Source organism: Marmota monax, unplaced genomic scaffold (genome assembly GCF_021218885.2).
Source record: "Marmota monax isolate L192 unplaced genomic scaffold, Marmota_monax_Labrador192_F-V1.1 WCK01_AAM20220418_F8-fsc00007, whole genome shotgun sequence".
In the NCBI taxonomy this organism is placed as follows: domain Eukaryota; kingdom Metazoa; phylum Chordata; class Mammalia; order Rodentia; family Sciuridae; genus Marmota; species Marmota monax.
Genome location: NW_026692781.1, coordinates 13,640,911 through 13,662,919, shown reverse-complemented (window position 1 = coordinate 13,662,919; position 22,009 = coordinate 13,640,911). Strand labels below are relative to the sequence as shown.

Here is a 22,009-nt window from a genome sequence, read left to right as displayed (position 1 = left end):
TTTCAAGAAGTGATTACTAAGGAGTTTTATTATATGTAACATGTAAATTATAGTTTTTCAATAATACTCTCAGGTAAAATTAAGATCAGCATTTTGTTGTTGTTGCTGTTTTTCATGAAGAAAGATTTTTGCTTAATATCAAGAACTTCCCAATAGAACCATCTGAAAATGATAGGATTCCTTCTCTGGACATCTCTTATTGGTGTTACTGAAACAAAAGGCAGATTGCGACTTAGACATGTGATTAAAGGAGATTTAAATGTTGGGTAGATGGTTAAAGTAGATGATCTTCCAACCTCAATCTATAATTATATGAGCGTGTTAAATTCAAAAGGTAATACATTAGTGACCACTTGTTTAGCACATGGGTTCAGCATCTAGGAACTGAATGGTTATGGGAGCAGTTTCTGAGAAATTCAAAGTCCAGCTCCACCACAACTAAGCTGCATGATTGGGGGCAAATTACTGCACTTTCCAAGTCTCAGTCTCCTTATCTGTAAAGCATAGATAAAAATAGACCCTGCTGCATGGATCTGTTGTAAAGATAAGTGAAAATAATGTATATAGAGGTCTTTGCAAGATGAGCTAAGGGGAAATGGAAGGAATATATAACCAAAAGTTATCATAGCAAAAGCTATAGGGCTGCCAAATAATGACTTTATGGTTTGGCATGTGGTAAGGGCTTGATAAATGCAGCCCATTATTATTATTTGCAAATTATTCTTTCTCCTGTTTTAACTATCTTCTAAAATCAAGTAGTAAGTGCTAAAACCTAAAAAGGGTCAATGTTGATGGAAGCCCTGGGGCTGCAGCCCAAGAGACCCAAGTTGGATGGCATAGTATGTGAGGCTTGGGGTGGGTGGAGGCCCCTGGAAGAGTGGGCGTGGGAGTGAAAGCGAGGGAGTTTCTCAGTGGAAGATTGTGGAACCTACTGGTTTTAATTATTCTTCCATTTCCAACTGCTATTCCATTTGATCCTTACCATAATCCTAAGAAGTAGAGAAAGTAAGATTTGCTTATTATATTGATAATAAATCAGCATCCTCAAAAAAAGATGACTGAAGTGCTCTCTTGATGAAGACAGCAGAGCTGTAAGTCAAACCTAGACTCGTTTACCCCAAACTCCGCTCAACAGTTGCCAGATACCACATCAGCTTCCCCTGCCTAGTCTGGTGCAGATAGGGTATTCACATTTGAAAAAGGGTTTATCAGTAGAGACCATAAACCATGAGATGAAGTTTGGAAATAGAGGCAAAATCTGTAAAGGGAATGGATGACCTTAGTGCAGGGATGGACTTTTATACTTTGCTGTTGATCAGAAGATAGTATTTAAAGAAGGCTGGACTGATCATTCAGAGCTCAAGAAGTAGCCCTACTAGTCAATGATGCTAATGTTAATATTGCATTTTATTTTGCCTGACTGCTGAAAGCACTTCATGTATAGCATAATTAACTATCCTTGACATATCTCGTGCTAAAGGGCAAGTTTCTCTAGCATGGTCTAACAAATCTAAGAGTAACATGAATCCTGATATACTAAGAAATTAATGGTTCTATGAGTTGGGGAGGAGGAAGGACAAGAAACTAAAGGTAGTACTTTGATTTGATAACTCAAGAGCTAAAATATATCTGCAAAATTGATAAAGAAAAAATGTGCTATTTTAAAAGAAATTTTTTATACAGTGTTATAAACTCCCCTCCAAACAAGCATCAAACAAGATGGAGCCTTTTAAAAGTTATTCTGAATATTTATATATATATATATATATATATATATATATATATATATTCACCTTTAATCAGAACCTTTAATTATTAGCTATAATTGCCACAATCGTGGTTCTTACTGACCCAAATATTGAATTTATTTTCTCTTTATCATATTGAAATATGCTTATAAAATGAAAAAAGGAAATAAGTTAGGCGCATTTTAAAAACCAAGCTCTTTTTAACAGGACAAAGCATACGTTGTTAGTGTAAAAGAAAGATAAACTTATACATTTAATATGTGTGTGTATATATTGTGTATGTCTATATATATGTATCAGAACACACAAAAAACAGAGAGAAGGGGAGGAGAGAAAAAGAATGTATGGATTTATTTCATAGGGGTTTGAGTTCAAAGAAGAATTGCTTTAAACTATATATCCATTGTACTATTTGAAGTAGGCTTATGTTCAACTATGATACCCTTTGGTACTTTTGAATTTTTAGCATACATATAGTTTTGAGAATAACAAATATACCCACATAAAAGAAGAATATGAAAGATGCAAGAAGTGGAGGGAAAGTGGAAGGAATGTGAAATAATCAAAAGTTGTCTAGTAAAAACGTGTAGCACTGGGCTCGGGCTGTGGCTCAGCAATAGAGTACTTGCCTAGCACGTGCGAGGCCCTGGGTTCCATCCTCGGCACCACATAAAAATAAATAAATAAAATAAAGTATCTGGTCAGGTCCTGAGCAGGAGTTCCCTGACTCTCTACAATGTATCTCACCTAAGGGTGCATGTTTACCTTCCAGAGTTTGTTGTAAAGATACTCCTCAAGGATTCATGATTGTGCACAGTGTCCTTACCATCAAATACGCCCACCTGCCTTATTCATGAGTGCCCATGTAAACCACCAGGCCTCAGGGAACCTCAGCTTTATGATGAAATGAAAACTTTAGAAGTACTTCAGTATAAATTACACCATATAAAACCAAAGGAAGAAAGACTGAAACCATATTAAAATACTATTTAGGCAGTCCTTAAATCTGCAAATATGACAGCATGTATGAGCTTACCATTGTCACAATGAGTTTGCTTTTTAACCTCATACATTTAGTTCTTTGTCAAACAGAAAACACTGTTTCATAATACTGAGGGATTTTTTTTACACAAAATATCTACAAATCTTATTAACCCAAAGGGATGATCTTACATGTAGCAAAACCCCCAAGATCCTACATTCCCAAAGGGAAGATCACCCAGTTTCACACTGTTTCATAACATTGGGTTTCATAACACTGGGTGATCTTCCCTCTGGGACTGTATTACAAAGTCATGGCAAGATGATGGACATTTTATCATGAGTTCTTTTGCTTTCTAGGAGTTTAATGCTGAGTTTGAATGTTAATTTAGCTCTTTGTTTTCTAAGCTCAAAATCCTTGCTTATCTCAATTGACTGTCAGTTTGCAGAAGTGTAAAATGGTTTGATTAATATTATGATCAGCTGACAATTTCTTTCTGCCTTCTAATTAGTCTAAATTGACTAGACTGCTGCTCTTTAAAATATTCTTTTCTTTGCATTTGAAGGTGATGCTGTTGGGTTTTCATCAAGCCATATACCCTCTCCCTATTATGGTCAACACATAATAGCTGGCATTTGTGTGTTGTCTACTCAGGATTGAAGGTAAAATTTTTGTTTTTGAATCCATGTAGAGCCAAGACTTTCCCTGCCGGACAGTCTTCATAGGTTCAGAGAGGTGTCCAAGCATCAGCATAGGGAATATAATCCCGAAGCCACAAAGACTGAACATCTGTGCAAGATCCTGATCCAGAAGAACAAGTTTCTTTCCTTTGATGGCCATTCTATCTTTGTGTAAGAATAGTGCCAAATGCTGGTCTGTTGGTGGTATGTCTAGAAGATAGGCTAAGACACACCATCATGAAACAGTGATGGCAAAGCAGGAAAGCTAGTCACAGCAGGTTTAGGGGACCATTCTGCAATTGTCTCCCCATTTCTGGCCTCCCATTAAAATCAGTTGAAGGTTTTTGTTTTGTTTTGTTTTGTTTTTTAGGATCTGGGGATGAAACCTAGTGCTGGGCAAGCATTCTAACACCCCCAATTCAATAGGAAAGTTTAAAGTAGTACTGATTCCCAGGTTCCACTCTGGGATCAGTTATTTATTTTTAATTTTGAGGTGCTTTAGATTGAACCCAGAGCCTGGAGCATGCTAATAAACGTTCACTCAGCCCCTCAGTTTCACCCTCAGACCATATGCTGATCAATTAAGGTAGAATTATTGTCCTGGGTGTTTTTAAGAATCCCTGGTTTTTTTCTAAAGCCACGTGTGGGAATCACTGGTTAAAGGAGTTTGTACTCTGTGGGGCAGGTAACTGGGGTCTTAGAAAGAAGAATCAGAAATGATTGATTGAATAAACTGTTGAGAAGGAGATGATAAAGCACAGTGGCAGAGTTTGTGATCTGGCATCTGGCAGCCAGTTTCAAACCCTGACTAACTCTTATCAGCTGTGTGGGAGAGTTCCCTAACAACTCTCATCTGAGTTTTCTCATATGTAAAATGTACCTCAGGAGTTGGAGTAATGGTCAAATGAAGTTACGAATGTCAGAGAGCCTGGCACAATGCTTGAAAACTTAGTAATTGTGAGAAAAAAAAAATAAATGCAGAAGTATAGCTTTCTAAGTTGGTAGTCTTGGATATTCTCTTTTTGAACAAAATGGGAAGAATGTTACCCAGATCTGATCACAGGTTTTTCAAGCACATCATTTCAAAAACATCATGCCTTCAAGTAAATACATATTTCTAAAAACCTAATCTATTTTAACTAGTTATTTCCTTGATAAAATCTGAATTACAGTTTTGCAATGAAAAGAAAAAAAAAAAACAGTCTCAGTAGACTGAGTTTATATGTTCTGTTGCCTAAGGATGAGCTGGTCATTGTGGGAAACTGGAGCGTGGTTAATTACACTTTTGATTTAGGCTGCTCTTCTCTCTTTGGGCCATCCTCTCTCTTTCTTTTTATGTCATAATAATTTTTCTGTTACTTCACACTTAACTTCTTAATTCCTTTCCTAATCGTTCTTTCACATGATTATTCATAAACCTTTATTAAGCATAAATTTTGTCCTAAATTCTTTTATCAGTATAGAAACAGTGCCCAATTTACAAATGAACTTAGTTATAATGATTGATTTGTTAGTTAATTAGTGATTTCAAAGGACTTTCTTTTAGTTTTCGTATTTTAAGCTAGATCTGTGGTTCTGAGCTAGCTAAGCACTAGGGGAAATATTTCAGAGAAGAATAATGCATGATTTTTATAAAAAGACCCAAAATTTATACTAGTAATAGAAAATAGTAAAGAAAAGGGACAGGGGAGTTAAGACCTAAGAACCCAAGGAATACATTGGAATGTACCTATTACGGTGAGGTCAACATGTAACTCTTTTTCTAGCATTGTATTACACTGAAGAAAGTCTTCTAAAGGGCTGGGAGGATAAGGGAAGAAGCCACTTAAACTTCTTTAAGGTGGTGGTCATGTGATTTGTCATTGAAATGTGACACTTTTAAGAGTTATTAATGATTAAGCCAGGACTCAGACATAAACTTGGTGTTACCTCATACTGGAATGTGTGGGCACTCTAAGTAGGGGTGTGGTCAGTCTTAGAATTTTCCCAGTTCAAGTGTTAGATTGAACAAAAATCCAGATATTTTTTCATGTAACAATTTAGAATTAACACCTATGGCAATCCCAGTCTTGGAACAGTCCAGTATTCAATCTCTGACCTTCCTGAAAGCTAGTAGTTAGTCTTAGGGTCCTGGGAACACTGAGAAATTTTGGAGAAAATGAGTATTTCACGTAAGCCTATGCAACCTGAAAAACAAGAACAAGACCAGGTAAGGAGCTGTACTAGTAAATAATATATTTTGAAACTTGAAAATGCAAGATTTACCCTTTTGGTTTTACTCTGATTTTGTCCTTGGAGTCTTGAAAATGCTGAGAGCTTTGCATCTATTTGCAAATTCCATTTCTGAGACGCATTTTGCACTCCTAAGATTCTGTTCCCTTGGAATCTCCAACTAGTTTGGGTCCACCTCCAGCTGTCTCAAATTGTGTTTAATCACCAGGAAAGCACTGTTGATTGTCAGTGATGTTTGCTTGATTAATTCAGCTCTAGCCATGTTGCCTTTTTACCTGTTTCTTTCAGCATGTTCTAGAAAATTAAGTATTTCCTTTTGGGATATTCAAGAAACTTGAGCTAAAAGGAAAGTTAATTTCCCCCATTTTTCAGTAGAGAAGAATATTTTCATTAGTTTTCTTTAACTCAGTTTGGACTCCAGTGTAAATATTTTATGTAAAATAGATTTTCCTTGAAGTCATGTTTCCACTCTCCTATGTTGTAAGAATTTAACCTGTTCTTTGATGCTCTAAATCATAAACTATTTGAGTCTTTTAAAAGATGTTACTTTGGATGAGGGGTTTCAGAAAACTTTAGAATGCACTTGTGCTACCCAAGTTTGTAACATTTTTAAGTAGCTTCCTGACTTGATCTTTTATCAAGAAGTCATTAACTGGGCTTTAAAATTATAAATGTATAAATGACATGGTTATTGAAGAATATTTTTAAATGGATTCCTATTACTTGTGCTTTAGTGTTTTTATTCTGTGCCAAAGCCTTCCCAAGTGAGAGTTTGTGGGTGTCCTCTCTAGCAATTGAGTACTGTTTTTTGCTTGTGAGTATCAAGGATTCCTGATGATATCAGTTCTTTGGCAATAAAGAATAACATACCAAGTCCAGGTAATTGTAGATTTAAAAATAAACTTTTTAAAAAAATATGTTTACATTTATGATAATGCTATTGTATTTTGGGCCAAAAAAATGTTAACCATGTGATTAGGTAATGAGAACCTTAACCAAATCAGTACATTAATACACTGATATGAATTAACTGGGCGGTAAGTGAAGGCAGATAGGGTGTGGCTAGAAGAAATAGGTCACTGAGGATGTGCCTTTGGGATTTATATTTTGTCCCTGGTGAACAGAGCTCTTTCTGCTTCCTGATTGCCATGTCCATGTGGAGGAGCTGCGTTCCTCCTCCACACTCTTCCGCCATGATGTTCTGCCTCACCTTAGACTCAGAGCTATGAAGTTGGCTGTCTATGGACTGAGACCTCTGAAACCGTGAGCACCAAATAAACTTTTCCCCTAAAATTGTTATTTTCAGTCTTTTGATCACAGTGACAAAAAGCTGACTAAAGGATAAACTTTCAGGACCTTGAATCCACAAAGGCATATCTTTTATACTGATAGGTGTCTTCCATCTAAAAAGAAGTCCTTGGTATGGTATAAAGAATATCAGATGAGAGTTGGGTTTTCTAGGTTCTCAGTTTGAAGTTGCCACTCACTGACTCTGAGACCTTGAATAAACCACTGTATTTTCTTGACTTTAGAGTCTGTTTCTTCAAAATGAATGATTTTGATTACTTTTTTTTTTTTTTTTTGGTACTACCATTAAGAACAATTTAAGCCAGAAAATTCTAGGAAAATTCTAGGTTACTTTTTGTATGAGTTCATTTTGTAAAGTACTTCTTCACTCAAAGATTCTTCAAGGTTGACTGCATTCATAGTTAAAGAGAGAGAGGTGGGGGGAGAGAGAAGAGGAGAGGAGAGACAGAAGAGAATTTGTAATGATTTTTATTTTCTCCAGAATTAGTGACTCTAAGAATATGAAGGATTAAATGAGAGATTATTATTGAGTTAACTCTGCTCCAACAGTTTAATCATGTACATTTTATTCAGGCAAATTTCTCATTGATTTTTGTCTGAAAGAGTCAAACCTGATGAAAGGGCAGTTGTTCTCTGTGAATGGGAATGAGTTGCATCTGATTTAAGATCAGGGCATTTATAGCGTTGCTCTTCAGAGATATTTTGAAGTGCCCATATTGTTTGTTATCATCAATATTCATGCATTTTACTACTAAATATCTTTTTTATAGACTTCACAAAGATGCCCCAGTGATGTGATTAGTCACCCAATGAAAACCTACTGCCTCCAAGCTAGTCTGGGCATCTGCTCCCAAGTAAGATTTCCCCAATGTCAAAAATAAATCTTTTCAGTCACTTTATGGTAGCTTTGATGTGCTCCATATGGCTTAAATACGTAGAATTTAGGTGTGACATGATGTTTTTCCATGGTGATTATTTAAATCAGCTTTTATTTGGTCATGCTCATTGGGTATATTTTAAATCATATGATTCCCAGTTTATCCTTGTTTTGTATGTAATTCTAAGCTTATAAAAGTAAAAACATATCTAAACAGAAAGACTGTATGATTATAGTTTGCTTAAGTAGATGATATGTGTTTTGGGATGTGGAGCATTATTGGTGTTTCTCATGGTTAATCCTTAAAAGACTCTAAGTAGTCATTTTAAACTGACTCTATCATATGCTTTTCAGATATTATTTTCTCCATTGTATAGAACTTTTTCCAAATGTTCCATTTTATAAGGTAGTTTATGCTGTAATATCCTAACATTGCTTAGATAATACCATTCCCTTTGAAAATTCTGTACACAACAAAGTCCATTTTTTTAGAAATAGCTTTTTGGAAAGATATAAGTGATAGAGATTTTAAATAGAACAGTTCAAGTTTGAGTCTATTTACACACACACACACACACACACACACTTTGAACTAAAAAAAAATAAAGTCACAGAAATTGAAACATTATCTGATAAAGTATCATCTGTTTCACCCAAATGATCTCTCAAGGAAGCTCTGATCTATTCTTAATGTTGAATATTTGTTTATATCATTTGAACTGAGCACTGTAGACTTAATGTTCCACAAAAGACACACAGAACTCTACTTGGACCACAGGAATAATATTTCAAGATGGCTGTTCTGTGTTAACTGGCTTAACATACACTCAGTGTCCAGTTGGACTACTTATTTAAAACCTCTGTGATTTATTCTTCATCATAAAAATAAGGAAAATTATATTTGCTTTATAAACTTATAGACATGCTGTGCACGTTTTGTAAGACAGTGTCTATGTTGTAAAGCACAAGGGCAGTATTTTTAATAATATTGTACCCTGCTATTTCTCCTTCTCCTCCTGAGTCATATATTAAGCAAACAAAAATAACCCATAGTTTTCTGGTGATTTTTGTGTTATTGAAATTGGATTTTGTCATCTTGAAATAATGTAGAAAGTCTTGATTAGGTTCATTAGAGTGACTAGGTACTTCATACAAACACTAAACCACCACCATTACAACTTACCATGTATCAACCTGTATGTTAAAGTGCTTTATAAATGTATAATTGTATTTAATGTTTAAAAACTTTTTTACTGACACCCACATATCTATTGAACAACAACAACAAACAAACAAACAAAAAACAAAAACAAAAAACAACACCAGAGAGTAACTGCCCCTAAGTCACACAGCAATTGAAGAGTTAGAAATGTGACTCCAGGCTTTTTTAACTGTCCTATTACATTCATGCCTAAAGTATAACAAGAGGGATAGAAGAAAACAGAGAAAGGATATGGAAGAATGCAAGTCATGTAGCAAGAAAAATGAAAGGAGGCATGGAGCAATCTATTATTTCTGATATCCCAGGAATAATTACTGGTTTGTTAGGGCAATGAATAGACAAGATATATAATGAAGGAAATACCAAAGGTGATCCTAACATACCACTCCTTTTTAAACTGCATTTCCTACTTGTAAAGGAAGTTGAGAAGATTGCTATGGAGAGTTTGAAATGATGATAACCTTACTCACAAAGATGTAAAAGTAAGATAAGCAGAAAAGATGGCTCTCAGATTTCATTGTGAAAGTGCTATGCATCTTTTCCTGTAAGGTTATAAAGTAATGTCAAACTGTCTAGCTTATCCTACTATCATTTTTTGGAAAAAAAAAATTTGCATATATAAAGGTCCATACATTCAGAATAGTCTGAGGTTCTTTGAAAAGCTGATCAATTGGAACATAGTCATTGCTATCACTATTTCAGTATGTTTTCAGCCTTTTTCAGACAATTTACATAGTAATTTCTTTGCTAAATTTCTATGATACCACATGTAGGTTTTGCACAATTTTTTTGTCAATTTCACACTATAAAGCAGTGTGAAACTGACAATCAGAGCTATAAAAATAAAGAACATTAGGACTACATACAAAAATATAATGTGAAAAACCAACACCTTGATTTAGTGTTCAGAAAAAAGTGTCCCCAAATGATCTTAGGTATGGATTTCTCAGAAGAAATGGGAAACTGTGTTTGCAGGTGTGCATAAACACAAACACATGCATGTAAACATTCATATATATACATGTATGGTAAAATTTTTAAGGTAATTGAATCTTTTGTTATTGACTGTACAGAGCACATCACAGTAATACATAGTTCAAATGTTAATTTCATTTATTACTAAACTTTTCCCTAAAAATCGACAACACTCCTAGGTTGAAATTATTTTAGTTGAAATTTATAAATACTTAGATGATTTGATTGAACAGTGTGCACTGAACCTTTAATCACCCAATCCTCTTTTCTTACCATAATGAGGTTTTTAAAAATATGTCTATGTAGTTCCTGATCCAATAGGTGAAATTAAATATGAATCATGTGAATTTAATGTAACATACTTTCTTACAGACATTCAGTAATGACATTAATTCATTGCAATGTTCATTTATTTATATGTATTGTGAAAATTCCCCAATATTTTATATGTATCTAATAGTGGCATAGATTTAGAACTTGCTTCACAATGTTTGTTGGCCATTAAATATGCCTATTATTTTATAGCAAAATTATTAATGTTTTAAATTACAAAAATCTTATAATTAAGAATTTTGGTAAAAATGACTTATTTATATGTGACGACTCTGTCTATGCATTGGGTATGATAGATCCATTCCCTCTTTCCCTACCCACTTAGCTTACAGTCCAGACAATGTTATTTATTAGAATTTGGCTTAAAGGATCAAAATAATTGTCGACCTTTTAAAAATAGCTTCCATTTCAATATTTCTGTTTTGCAAAGTATTAGCATTAGCTTTGTCTGCTAGTCTTAAGCTAAAATTATGTTTAAATAATGTTCACTAAATATGATTTCTAACATTATAAACATTGTGCAGAATCAGTCTGTATGAATGGCTTTCTATTATGTAAATCCATAGAAATCATTTTTTGACAGGTATAATAGAGATTTGATAAGGTTTCTTTCTTAACAGGACAAATTACAGAGTGTCTCTGGAAGGATTTACATATATGAAATATTTTTTGAGAACCAGTTCAATTTAAGTATTAAACAGTGCTTTCAGTACCGTTCAATATTTTGTTCTTAATGACAACATTATCATAGATACTTCATGCAGTTTTCTAATCACTTTATATTGCTTCTTTTAATTTTCACTGAAACAAGATTATACTAATTGGCAATACTTGAATATACTAGTTTTTACATGGGCTATGAATAATAACATTTGGAAGTCTTTGATTTTACCACTTTGTTGTTATGGTCCCAGTTGAAACCAAGCAAAGAACCTTAGCCTAATTAATGAGCTATTTTAACATGTAAAATATATGAGTATATGTGTAATAAGAATTGTAATGCATTCTGCTGTCATATATAAATAAAAAAGTATATAAAACATATAGTTTTGAAAAACTAAGTCAAATTCCTGTGTAACTAAAACCTGACTCAAAAATAAAATCTTACCTTAGATGCCCCCTGTTTTTCCTTAGTTTCCAGAAGTAATTCCTATCTGCAATTGTGTGTTGATTATTTCCTTGCTATACTTTAGAGTTTGTCACTAAATATATCCATGTCTTTAAATGTGTTAAGCCTGTTGCCACATACGCATCCATTAAAAAAGTTTTTGAGATTCATACTTTTTGATAGGTAGCTGTAGTTCATTCATTTTCAATTGCTGTTTTATATTTTTTGTGTCCTGTACTCCAATTTACTTATCCATTCTACTGATGATCCACGTTTTGGTTATTACTTTTATTTCTTAGTTTGATTAGAAGTAGTACTGGTTTGAACATTCATATGTGCACATACACACACAGATTTCTGTAGATTATATACTGTACTCAACAGGGATATTGTCTCTAGGAAATGAGTTACTTGAAATGACAATGTTTCCATGCCACTGCCACAAAATAGTACAAAATAGATGCATTGTAAGCAATCAATTCAGATATATTGAATGAATGAATGAAACCCAAAGAATCTTCCTAGCTATGGTATCAATAGACCCTCCAACCACCCTCCAACCACCAGCAGCACAGCAGTCTATTGTGTCATATCCTTGGCAACACTGGAGACTGTCTGACTTTTTAAAATCGTTGACAATCTGGCGGTTATGAAATGCTGGGCATTGGGGATTTAATCTGCATATCCCTGATAACTAATGAGGTTGAACATCTTTTCATGTTTATTGGCCATTGTGTTTTCTCTTCTATGAAATTCCCACCACATCCAATGACCATTTTTAATAGAATCATTACTTTTTAAACAATTACTTGTAGCAGTCACTTATATAATAGAGATAACTAATTCGTTTTCCGCCTTTTATGTTCTCATGGTGTATGGCTTGATTTTTCCTCCTTTTTTGGCTTCTCTTGAGAAAATTCATCATTAGTTTTAATATGATCAAATGTTTCTATTGCTCGTGTAATTTCTGTTTTTTGTATAGTTTAGGAAGGCTTTTCCTTCCCCAAGGCCACACAGATCCCCAAATCTTATACAAGTACTACAATGTAACTTTAAATCCCTAATTTCCCAAAATTGTTTTTATACAATCAATTTTGTGCATTTTTCCTTCTTCTCTATAGATCACTAGTTGAACTAGAGTCAGTTAGTGAATAGTTTCTTCTTCCCCACTGTTTCCAATATTCGTGGTGGCTCAAAAGCAAGTCTCTTTCTATGTCTGGTTTAGTTTCTGTGCACTCTTTTCTGTTTCATTGGTTTATTTGTCTATCTGTACCCCAATGCCATGCTGTCTTACTATTGTAAACTTATAAAAAGTCTTTATAGCTTGCTGAGCCAAGCACTCCACCTTGCTTTTATTTTTCAGGTATGACAGCTAATTTGAACATTTATTATTCTTGTACAAATGTTGAGTCTTCTTTTCTAAGTGCATGATCTACTTCTTCACAAATTTATGTCTTCTTTAAACTCTTTATATAACTCATATAATTTCTTCCAAAATGGGTGGATATCTTTTCTTAGATACTTTTCTAGGTATTTTGTGTTATCTGTTGTTATTTTTTATTTTTTGTTACCAGGGATTGAACTCGGGGGCACTCAACCACTGAGCCACATTCCCAGCCCTATTTTGTATTTTATTTAGAGACAGAGTCTCACTGAGTTGCTTAGCACCTCATTTTTGCTGAGGCTGGCTTTGAACTTGCAATCCTCCTGCCTCAGCTTCCTGAGCTGCTGGGATTATAGGTGTGCACCATCACGCCCAGCTGTGTATTGTTATTTTAAGTTATATCTTTTTATAAGTGATTTATATACTGGTTATTGCTAATATGTTTGAATGCAGTTCACTTTGTATGTTTACTTGTATCCTTCTATCTTGATAAATTGTATATTAATTCTAATTTCTCTTTAGATTATTTCATATTTTGTATATATAATCATGTCTACAAATGCTTTATTTCAACTTCTCTTTTCCTTAGACTTATACTTCTTTATTTTGTCTTATTCTCCTGGCTAGAATTTACGTGGAAAAGGTCAAAGTATGCATTCTTGCCATTATTCCTTATCATATCAAGAATACATTCACATTCTATGACTAAGATTTTTTTAAAAATGTATCCTATAAAATATTATGAAATTTCTCTTATATTACTGGTGTGTTAATTTTTATTATAAGTAACATTGTATTTTATTAAATACTCTGTTAATTAAAATGATTAGATGGTTTGACTTTTATATATTTAGTATATATGTATTTAAAAGGAATTAAGTAATATGTCTTCTTTGGAAGAACTTGTGAGACTGAATCTATCTATTCCTTAAATGATTTGAAAAACTTATCTTTAAAACCAATCTTATGTAAACTACTTGGACTTTCTATTTTTCTTGAGTCAATTTTGGTTCAGTTGTATTTTTCTAGGAATGTTTTGATTTCATCTATGTTTTCCAAAGTGTGTTATAAATTTATTAATTATACCCCTTACTAATGAATCAAATCTTTGAAACATCTCCAATTATGTTATTCTCTCCATTGCTAACATTGTTCATTTGTGTAGGTCTTTGTGATGCATTGAAATAATTATCACATATCTTTCTATCCCTAGTAATTCTTTTGCCTTAAACTATATTTTCTTTGATGTTAACAAATTATTTGGGGTTTCTTTAATATTTTACATATCTCATAAAGAGCACATAACAACTTAATTATGTTTTTTTTTGTTTCAAATGTAACCTGGAGAATAGTCCATTTATGCTTAGACATAACTGATACACTTGAATTTCTTCTTTATCATCTTATTTTGTGCTTTCTATTTTTTTTATTTTACTTTCTTTATTTCCTTCTCCCCTCCCTCTTTTTCATTTTTGCAAGCTTCTTTATGGAATGACCTGCATCTTTTCTTAAAATCTCACTTCAGCTTTCTCTATGTTTAGAAGTTTTATTGTCTACATTTATTTTTTTAAATTTTACTCCATGTACTTTAGCATGATATTTAGAGTCTGAATTTAATCAATGTCTTTACTGTTATCCTGAAAAATGTAGTCATTCTGAAAATTATATTCTGTTGTTAATAGTATTCGAACTGGTTACAGTGTTTTCCCACAAATTAGTCATTATTATTGTTTCAAATTGTTCACATATTTTTAGATTTACCCTTTGAGAGAGGAATTATTAATCTAAACCTATTTTGCGTGTGAGAATGACCTTGGTTTTATCATCTCCTGACGTTGTTTCCTTGGAAACATACTTAAGATAAATGTGGAATATCAGTCATGTTCAATATTATTTATTTTGAAGGCATCTCCTGATTTCGACTAAGAGAACTGTTAATTAGCAAACAGACTCGAGAGCCCATGTGATTCCAAGTGCATGAAAATCTGTCGAAGAACTCATAACCTCAGCTTCCCCAGATGGTTTTCTCATGACTGAGTGTATGCCTGGTAGGGAGTTGGAAAATATACTTACAGGCAGTTACAAGATGTGGTTGGTTCCCTCTGTGGATAAGGCTTCCTTGTGTCAGAGAAGCCTACATTCATTTGTGAAATTTTGTTTCTTACAACTGACTTGATCATAATCTTATGGGATCTGGAAAGCATATAACCTAACTGCTGTAAAGACTTCTTTTGAGGTATTTGATGCTGTCGTGCTGACATGCCATGTTCCCTGCTGTCTCTTCCTAAGTAATCCTGGTGGCAGTTAGAACCAGTTATATCCTGTAAATGTGAATGACAGTCTAAACCCAAATCATTGCCTGTCATACGGAGTGGGCATTGCAGCCCACATATTTTTCCAATATCTCTGCTTATTCCTTCTTCTTGAAGCTCAGATGTCAGTAAGGTAGTATTTCCTTTTTCCTCAGAGGCTACAATGGCAGATGAAGAATAAGTAGTACAGAGTGTCACCTCAAGAAGAGGGCATGATATACTATAATGTCTATGATATATAATGAAAGATATGGTAGAAAGGTGACCCCTTTCTCCCTGATGCATGAGGGCTGGACAGGGGAGCAAAGCCAGAAGAGTAATACTATGGTTGATTTCTCTCCATCTTTGTTGGCTCATGGAATGAGGGTGGTAGTATTAGATAGGTGTACTGAGAAACCAAAAGCAAGGGAGATTTGTCCTTGATTCTCTTTGAATCCTAGGGTAGAGTTTGTGGGTGGAGGCAGCAAGGCGGGGGGGGGGGGCTTACTAGACGAGGTGTTCATTGTGAACCCACAGTGGCCCCAGAAAGTGGGAATGGTGGCATGAAGTGCTTAACACTGAGAGACCTACAAAGATTCTTGAGGCAATTCATACAAACCAGTTAGTGAGGAAGATTCCTGAGGAAGATCATATCAAGCACAGAAGGAAAATAGCTATATATGTTTTAACACATTGAATGGAAAAATGTAAGTAAATTTGTAATCTCTCTGCATCATCTCTCACTCCTGTTACTGTCTGATTCTATGAGAGATTATCTTTAAAATGAAAATAGCAATTTGTAAAGAAACAACATGTATAGAGATAGTCATTTAAAAGACTGGCATTTATAATCCTCATTGTTTTTATTTTGATGATTTAGTGTGTAATGGAATGTAAAAGTAATACATTTATATACAATTCAAAGTACAGATATTAGAATTGTTCTATAATGGAAGAAACATATATTTATCTTTGATCATAAAGTGAGAAAAATTTATTTAAGACCCAGTATTCAAAACAACTGAAGATAAAATTCTCGTTATTTTTGAGTTAACCTGCTGTGGATGAATAAAATCTTAGATAAATGCTTTCTACATTAAATAACAATACCCTTTGTGTTCGTAAAGATCATTCTTTAGATGTGCTTTATACCACACTGTATTTAAATATTGGTAGACTAATGAAGGCTCATTAATTCAGGCCTTGCTAATTGAGACATTGTAAAAGTTGCTGGCTCAGCATAGCGTAAACATCAGGCTATCAAGAAACCTCTTTGCTAAGTAATTTAAGGGCAAAAGTAAATCTTCAGATGCTAGTCCTAATCTGTGTTAGAAAAAAAATTGCTTTCAATGATCTTGATACATTTATGCAAATATTAAAAACTAATGATAAATTCGATATTTTTTAATATCCTCCATAATGGAAACAAATATTAACTGGAGGTTCTTAATATTTGTGAAAGCTACATTTATAATTTAGTGAAAGATTTAATTGTGCTGATTGTGGGAAACCCTTAGTTTGAATTAGTTTTGACATAGTCTTGTACTAAGTACTCAGGGAAAATTAGAACTTTTTGTCATTTTATTTTCCATGAAGTGGCTAAAATCTCAGAGTTGACTTACTGCTATCTGGAGTATGTGAACCATTTTGAAAACAAATGGAGAATGTAAACAATTTACTAATTTGAAGTAAATTAGTAAATGAGTTTCCATAAAAATACCTGGTGACATGTAAAGCACTAGAGTAACTCATGGGCTCTGTTTTTTTGTCTTGTGCTGCATGGAGTGTCATAATGATAGGGCCCCTGTCCATGGGTTTAACCTATAGCTCTGAGCACCCCATGATCAGGCACTGAGCAGGACACTGGGTCTGCAGAGATGAGCAGCAGTTTTGAGACACCCACAGTTGGATGGGTAGGAGCCATTGAGATGTGTACTTGGTCTCAACCTAATTGAACACTAAGAGAATAGTCTATTCCACAGTCCATGATATTACAAATAAGGGCTTTTAGTTTAAGAAAATAGTTAAGTATAAAGGTTTTCATTGTTGCTTAGTTTTTGCTTTTTCTAAAGCATAATGTGGTACATAAACAAGTAACTAATGCCTAAAAATTTCACAGAAACTTACATCTGCTTAGGATTGGGTCTTGCCCCTTGGAGTACATTTTCCACAGATGGTTTTTCTTCTATGGTTTGTTGTAAGGTTTTAGGTGCCATAGTCTTTGCTTTTACCAAATTAAAAAGAGAAAATGCTCAATCTTGAAAGACACAAAATTGAAAACAAATATCACCTACTATTTCACTCTACAGATAGAGCTTCAGCCGACATTTTGATGTATATCATATGTCTTTTCTAGTATTGGGGAGGAAAATCCCCTTTATCTACATTTCTACTTGGGACTCTTACTTTTTCTTCCTTATTGATTTGCACTGATCTTTCTGTTACCTTTATTTTATCAGACATATCAAAAATAAAAATTTCCAGCCTCAAATTTTCTACTTCTAGTTCTCTGAGGAACCTCCATACCCTACCCCTAATGGCTTTACTAATTTCCATCCCCACCAACAGTATAGGAGTGTTCCCTTTTGTCAACATCCTTGCTGGAATTTGTTATTTTTTGTTAGACAAAATTTTAGAGGTAATTATAATGCTTTACATTGCATTTTGTAGCTATTATGGATTATGGGATTCAACAATGTTGAAAAGCAGAAAAAATATAGATGTAAATTATTTAAATGGGCATACCACTCTAACATTTTAAACAAAACTAGAATAAAAGCTAAATTTAGTAATAATCAGTTCATTGTTTACCCATCATAAAGTAAATGGAGATTTTGCATCTATCAACCTCAGTGTAGGATTTTATTACACAGGGCAATCAAATTGAATTTATGTATTCTAGCTTTTATATGTGAGCTGAAATAGACTCTGAACTAGATTATTTTAGAAAGTTTTAAGTGCAGGGTATACATTAGTGTGTGTTCTCAACTCAGAGAACCAGCTGTCAATGAGATTTTGGTCCCAGTGCTTTCATGTTAAATCCCTTTTTTTGTAGAGCCATCTATGGTCCTTATGCAAGCACTCTTCTAAGGGTTGTGTGAAGAAGTGTGTAGGTTTGTGGTTGTTTACCCTGCATATGGGCCTTTTAGCTACTTAGAACACAGAAGAGCAAACAGCTGGATATTGGGAAGTCAGAGGTGAAACAGAGATTCTGAGGTTACCGGTGATTAGAAGTGAGATATGAACTTGGAAGTCATCAAATATAGCGAGACATGGCTAATTTAGGGGAGGGAATCAGGTCATGCACAAGAAGTGCATAGATTGGGAATGAGGTATCATCACATAATGATCCTTATTCTTCTGTGAGGTTATTTGCCTTAATGGCTTGTTTATATATGTGTTTAATTATAATTATAATTAATCACCAGTAATTGATGACTTGGGTACGTATAGTTTGGGGAGACAGGTATAATAAGCAGGAAAGTTTGGACAGATGGAGATAAAGAAAACTGTCAGCATTATATCATTAATATAGTCACAAATCTGTCCTTCAAAAACAAGAAGATTTAAGGTTTGGGAGGATTGTGGATGTTGCTCCCAATTTTAATCTTCATAGAGGTGATACTCCTGCCTGTGGCCTTAATAATTTAATGGCCATAGCTGTTGATGTGCATAGGCTTTTCTTTGTTGTATATCCAACACTTGCCCTAAATCTTCCCTTCTTAACCTATTATCTTGGTTAAGGAGGCATCATTGTATGGTTGAAAATAAAACAGAACACTAGGTTCAGATCTCAGTTCCAACATTTACTAATAGATATTGGTGGGCCTCATTTAAAAGTACCTTGCTTCAGTTGCCTTATATGCATAATGGGAAAAACAATAGTTCTTATACAGAGCACATGTGAGTGCTCTGTAAGTACTATGATAATAATAATTATTATTTACATCTTTATTTTTTCTCCTCACTTGCTTCTGTGTCTCTACTACTTGTCTTTTGCCCAAGACTTTCTAAATTTAATCTCTGACAGATTTTTTTTGGATAAGTATGGCTCTCTGCAGGGCAGAGTAAACCAACTTGGCATTTTGCTTGACTTCTCACATTCCTATGTATCCATTATGCTTAGACTCTTTCTTGGCACAAGAGATATTTATGAAAGAATATTAGTTTATGGTGTCTATTCTGGAGGTCAGATTGAAAAAAAAAAAGTCCTGACCTTACCTAAGGCATGTAGGGGAATTATAACAACAATTTTTACACTGTGAGTGGGACAAAGTAAAGAGACAGCATGGCTCAACCTTAGGGGTCATCTAGTCCCATCCCTCCCTCAACAAAAAATCATTACTTTTTAAGCATTCATTTATTCAGTCAGAAAGTCACTAATATTTATTGCAAGCCTATTCTATGCTAAGCCCTGTATTAAGAACTGAAGATTCAAAGTAAGTAAAGCAGATTTGGATCTTGCCCATCTTGAGCTTACTATAAAATGGGTAGGTGCAGTATTAACCAAATAATCACACAGTGTGTGATATGTACTGTGACAGAAACACATATGGAAAACTGAGAATAAAGGTCAAGGGAAATGGTCTTAATTGTGGACAGAGAGAGAACAGTTATGGCAGTCAGAGAGGAAGGTAGCTGAAATGGAATATTAAATAGGAGTTAACTGATTGAAGGAAGAAATGAGCATTCCAGGCAAAGGAAGATAGAAAAACGATTCATTTGAAGAACCAAAAGAAAGCTTCTGTGATTGGAGCTAAGGGAGAGAGGGACAGGAGTTAGAAATGACGTTGGAGAGATAGACATGGTTAAGAAACTAATTTCATTTTTTCCAACTCATTCATCTTATATTGCCCACTCTTGAAAGTACAGTGGAACAGGGAAAGGACAAAAGAAGTTTGCAGGAGAGATATGTTTTTCAAATTTTAGTGTACATATAAATCATCTGGGGATTGTGCTAAAATCAAATTCTGATTCAGCACATCTGGGGTAGCCTGAGAATCTGCATTTTCAACAAGTTCCCCATGACAATGATGTTCCTTGCCCAGAAATCTCACCCTGAGCAGTGAGGGCTTAATGAAACTATAGTGGTGGTGGTGGAAATGGGTTCAAGGGGGAAAGATTCAAGAGGGAAATAAAAGCAAAAGGGCATGGTGAAGAATTTAATGAGAAGCATGGTGAAGGTAGGAGATGAAAAGGATGGCCTCTAAGTTTATAGCTCATGTAACTGGTTACAAGTAAGGTTGCTTACTGAGGGCACTGGAGGAGTACCCAAGTTGGAGAGAAGATCATGAGTTCAGTTTTGGTAGTTTGAAGCTGAAGTTCCTATGAAACTTCCAGATAGTAGCAGTTGGATATAAGGATCTAGAGCTCAGAGAAGAGATCTGGGCTGGATATATAAACTTGAGTCATCAACGCATGGATCAGAAATTCAACCCAGATGCGAATCTCCTGGAAAAAGCATGTATGGTGAAGTAAAAGGAATCATGGAGTGAGCCTTGACCATGACAATCACTAATTAGTTAAATTAGTGTATCTACTCACATCCTTAGCAGATTTTTCATAAAAATTTCAATGAAAAATTTAGAAATTTAAATTAAAACAATCAACTAATATAACAACTGCCTATGTACCCACCATACAGTTTTGTTGAATCTTAACATTTAGCATATTGGTTCAGATATTCAAGGAATGCCATATAACAGGTGAAACCCTTTGTAGATTTTTCCCTGGAGGCAACGGGTTCTTGAATTTGTTTTTTTATTATTTGTAAGCATCTTTTTATACTTGAGATTTATGTGTCTTTCCATATGTCCATCCATACAAACATAAAAACATAGTATTTCATAGGTTGTCAAATTTTATAAATTCATAAAATCTTATAATTCTACTCTGCAATAGTATTTTGTCTTTGATGTTTATACATATTTACTACCTATAACTGTGGTTATTATATACTATGTTTTCCATGTTATGAGCATATAATAATTTATGTATCATGTTGATAAACATGTATGCTATTATACAGCTATTCTCCTTTAAAAATGTGGCAATGTGAATTCTTACACATTTCCTCGTGTGCATATGCAAGTTTCAGGTATACTCATTAATGGGATATGAAATCAATTTAAGTGGGTCTCGGTTGGTACATTGAAAAAATAAATTGTTGCAGAATAGACAATATTATAGCTCATGGCATGTAATAAGGTAAATTTTGTTTTTGTGTAATAAAACTTTATATAATATATGTACACACACCATACACACACACACACACACACATCAAGATTTTTTATTTTCTTGAGAAATCTGAGCATATTAAAATTCTGGTGGAAAGGAACCAGAAGAAGAGATCAAATGCACAGGAGAGAGGAAGAGAGAAATTATCTTCTTCCAGGAAGATAGAAGGGAAGGAGATTTGGATTTGGATAGCAGTGCATTTGTAGGTGAGAGCAAAACATTTAGGGAGTTTTCTTGTGATATATTCAATTTTGCCTACAAAGCGAGATAAAAAATAATATGCTGGGAGCAAGGAGGCTAGCAGTAAGATAAAATTCTTGAGGAAAGTGGGAAAGTTTAGACGTTACTACTGAAGAGTGTAAAAGAGAAAACTCATCAAGAAAATATAGGATGTTTGCTATGAATGCTGAAAGTTGTGTATTGAAACCAGGAGTCATAATACTACCAGTGGTAAAATGTACCATCAGTATTTAGCAACCAAGGTAGATTGATCTGATTTTAGTTTTTGTGGGAGAGTTGATCAGAAACAGTCTATCAGTGGAGCTGTCGACATCAATGAGAGGATGGTGAAGTAGGAACAAAAAGGAGTGAGGGCCAACCAATAGGACAAAAGGGGAAAGAGAAAGAAG

The 22,009-nt window shown here is 34.2% G+C and overlaps 1 protein-coding gene across 7 annotated transcripts in view; it reads left to right on the top strand.

The window, feature by feature from the left end:
- Znf385b (zinc finger protein 385B) overlaps positions 1 to 22,009 on the top strand; it is a 373,746-nt gene that overhangs the window by 109,675 nt on the left and 242,062 nt on the right. The window contains exon 1 of one of the 7 annotated variants that reach the window (XM_046447605.2): positions 3,168 to 5,619. The exons of the other annotated variants lie outside the window; for them this stretch is intronic. The gene's annotated coding sequence lies outside the window, so the exon portion shown is untranslated. Of the gene's footprint in view, positions 1 to 3,167; positions 5,620 to 22,009 lie in introns of those variants that run through there. 7 annotated transcript variants of the gene reach the window in all.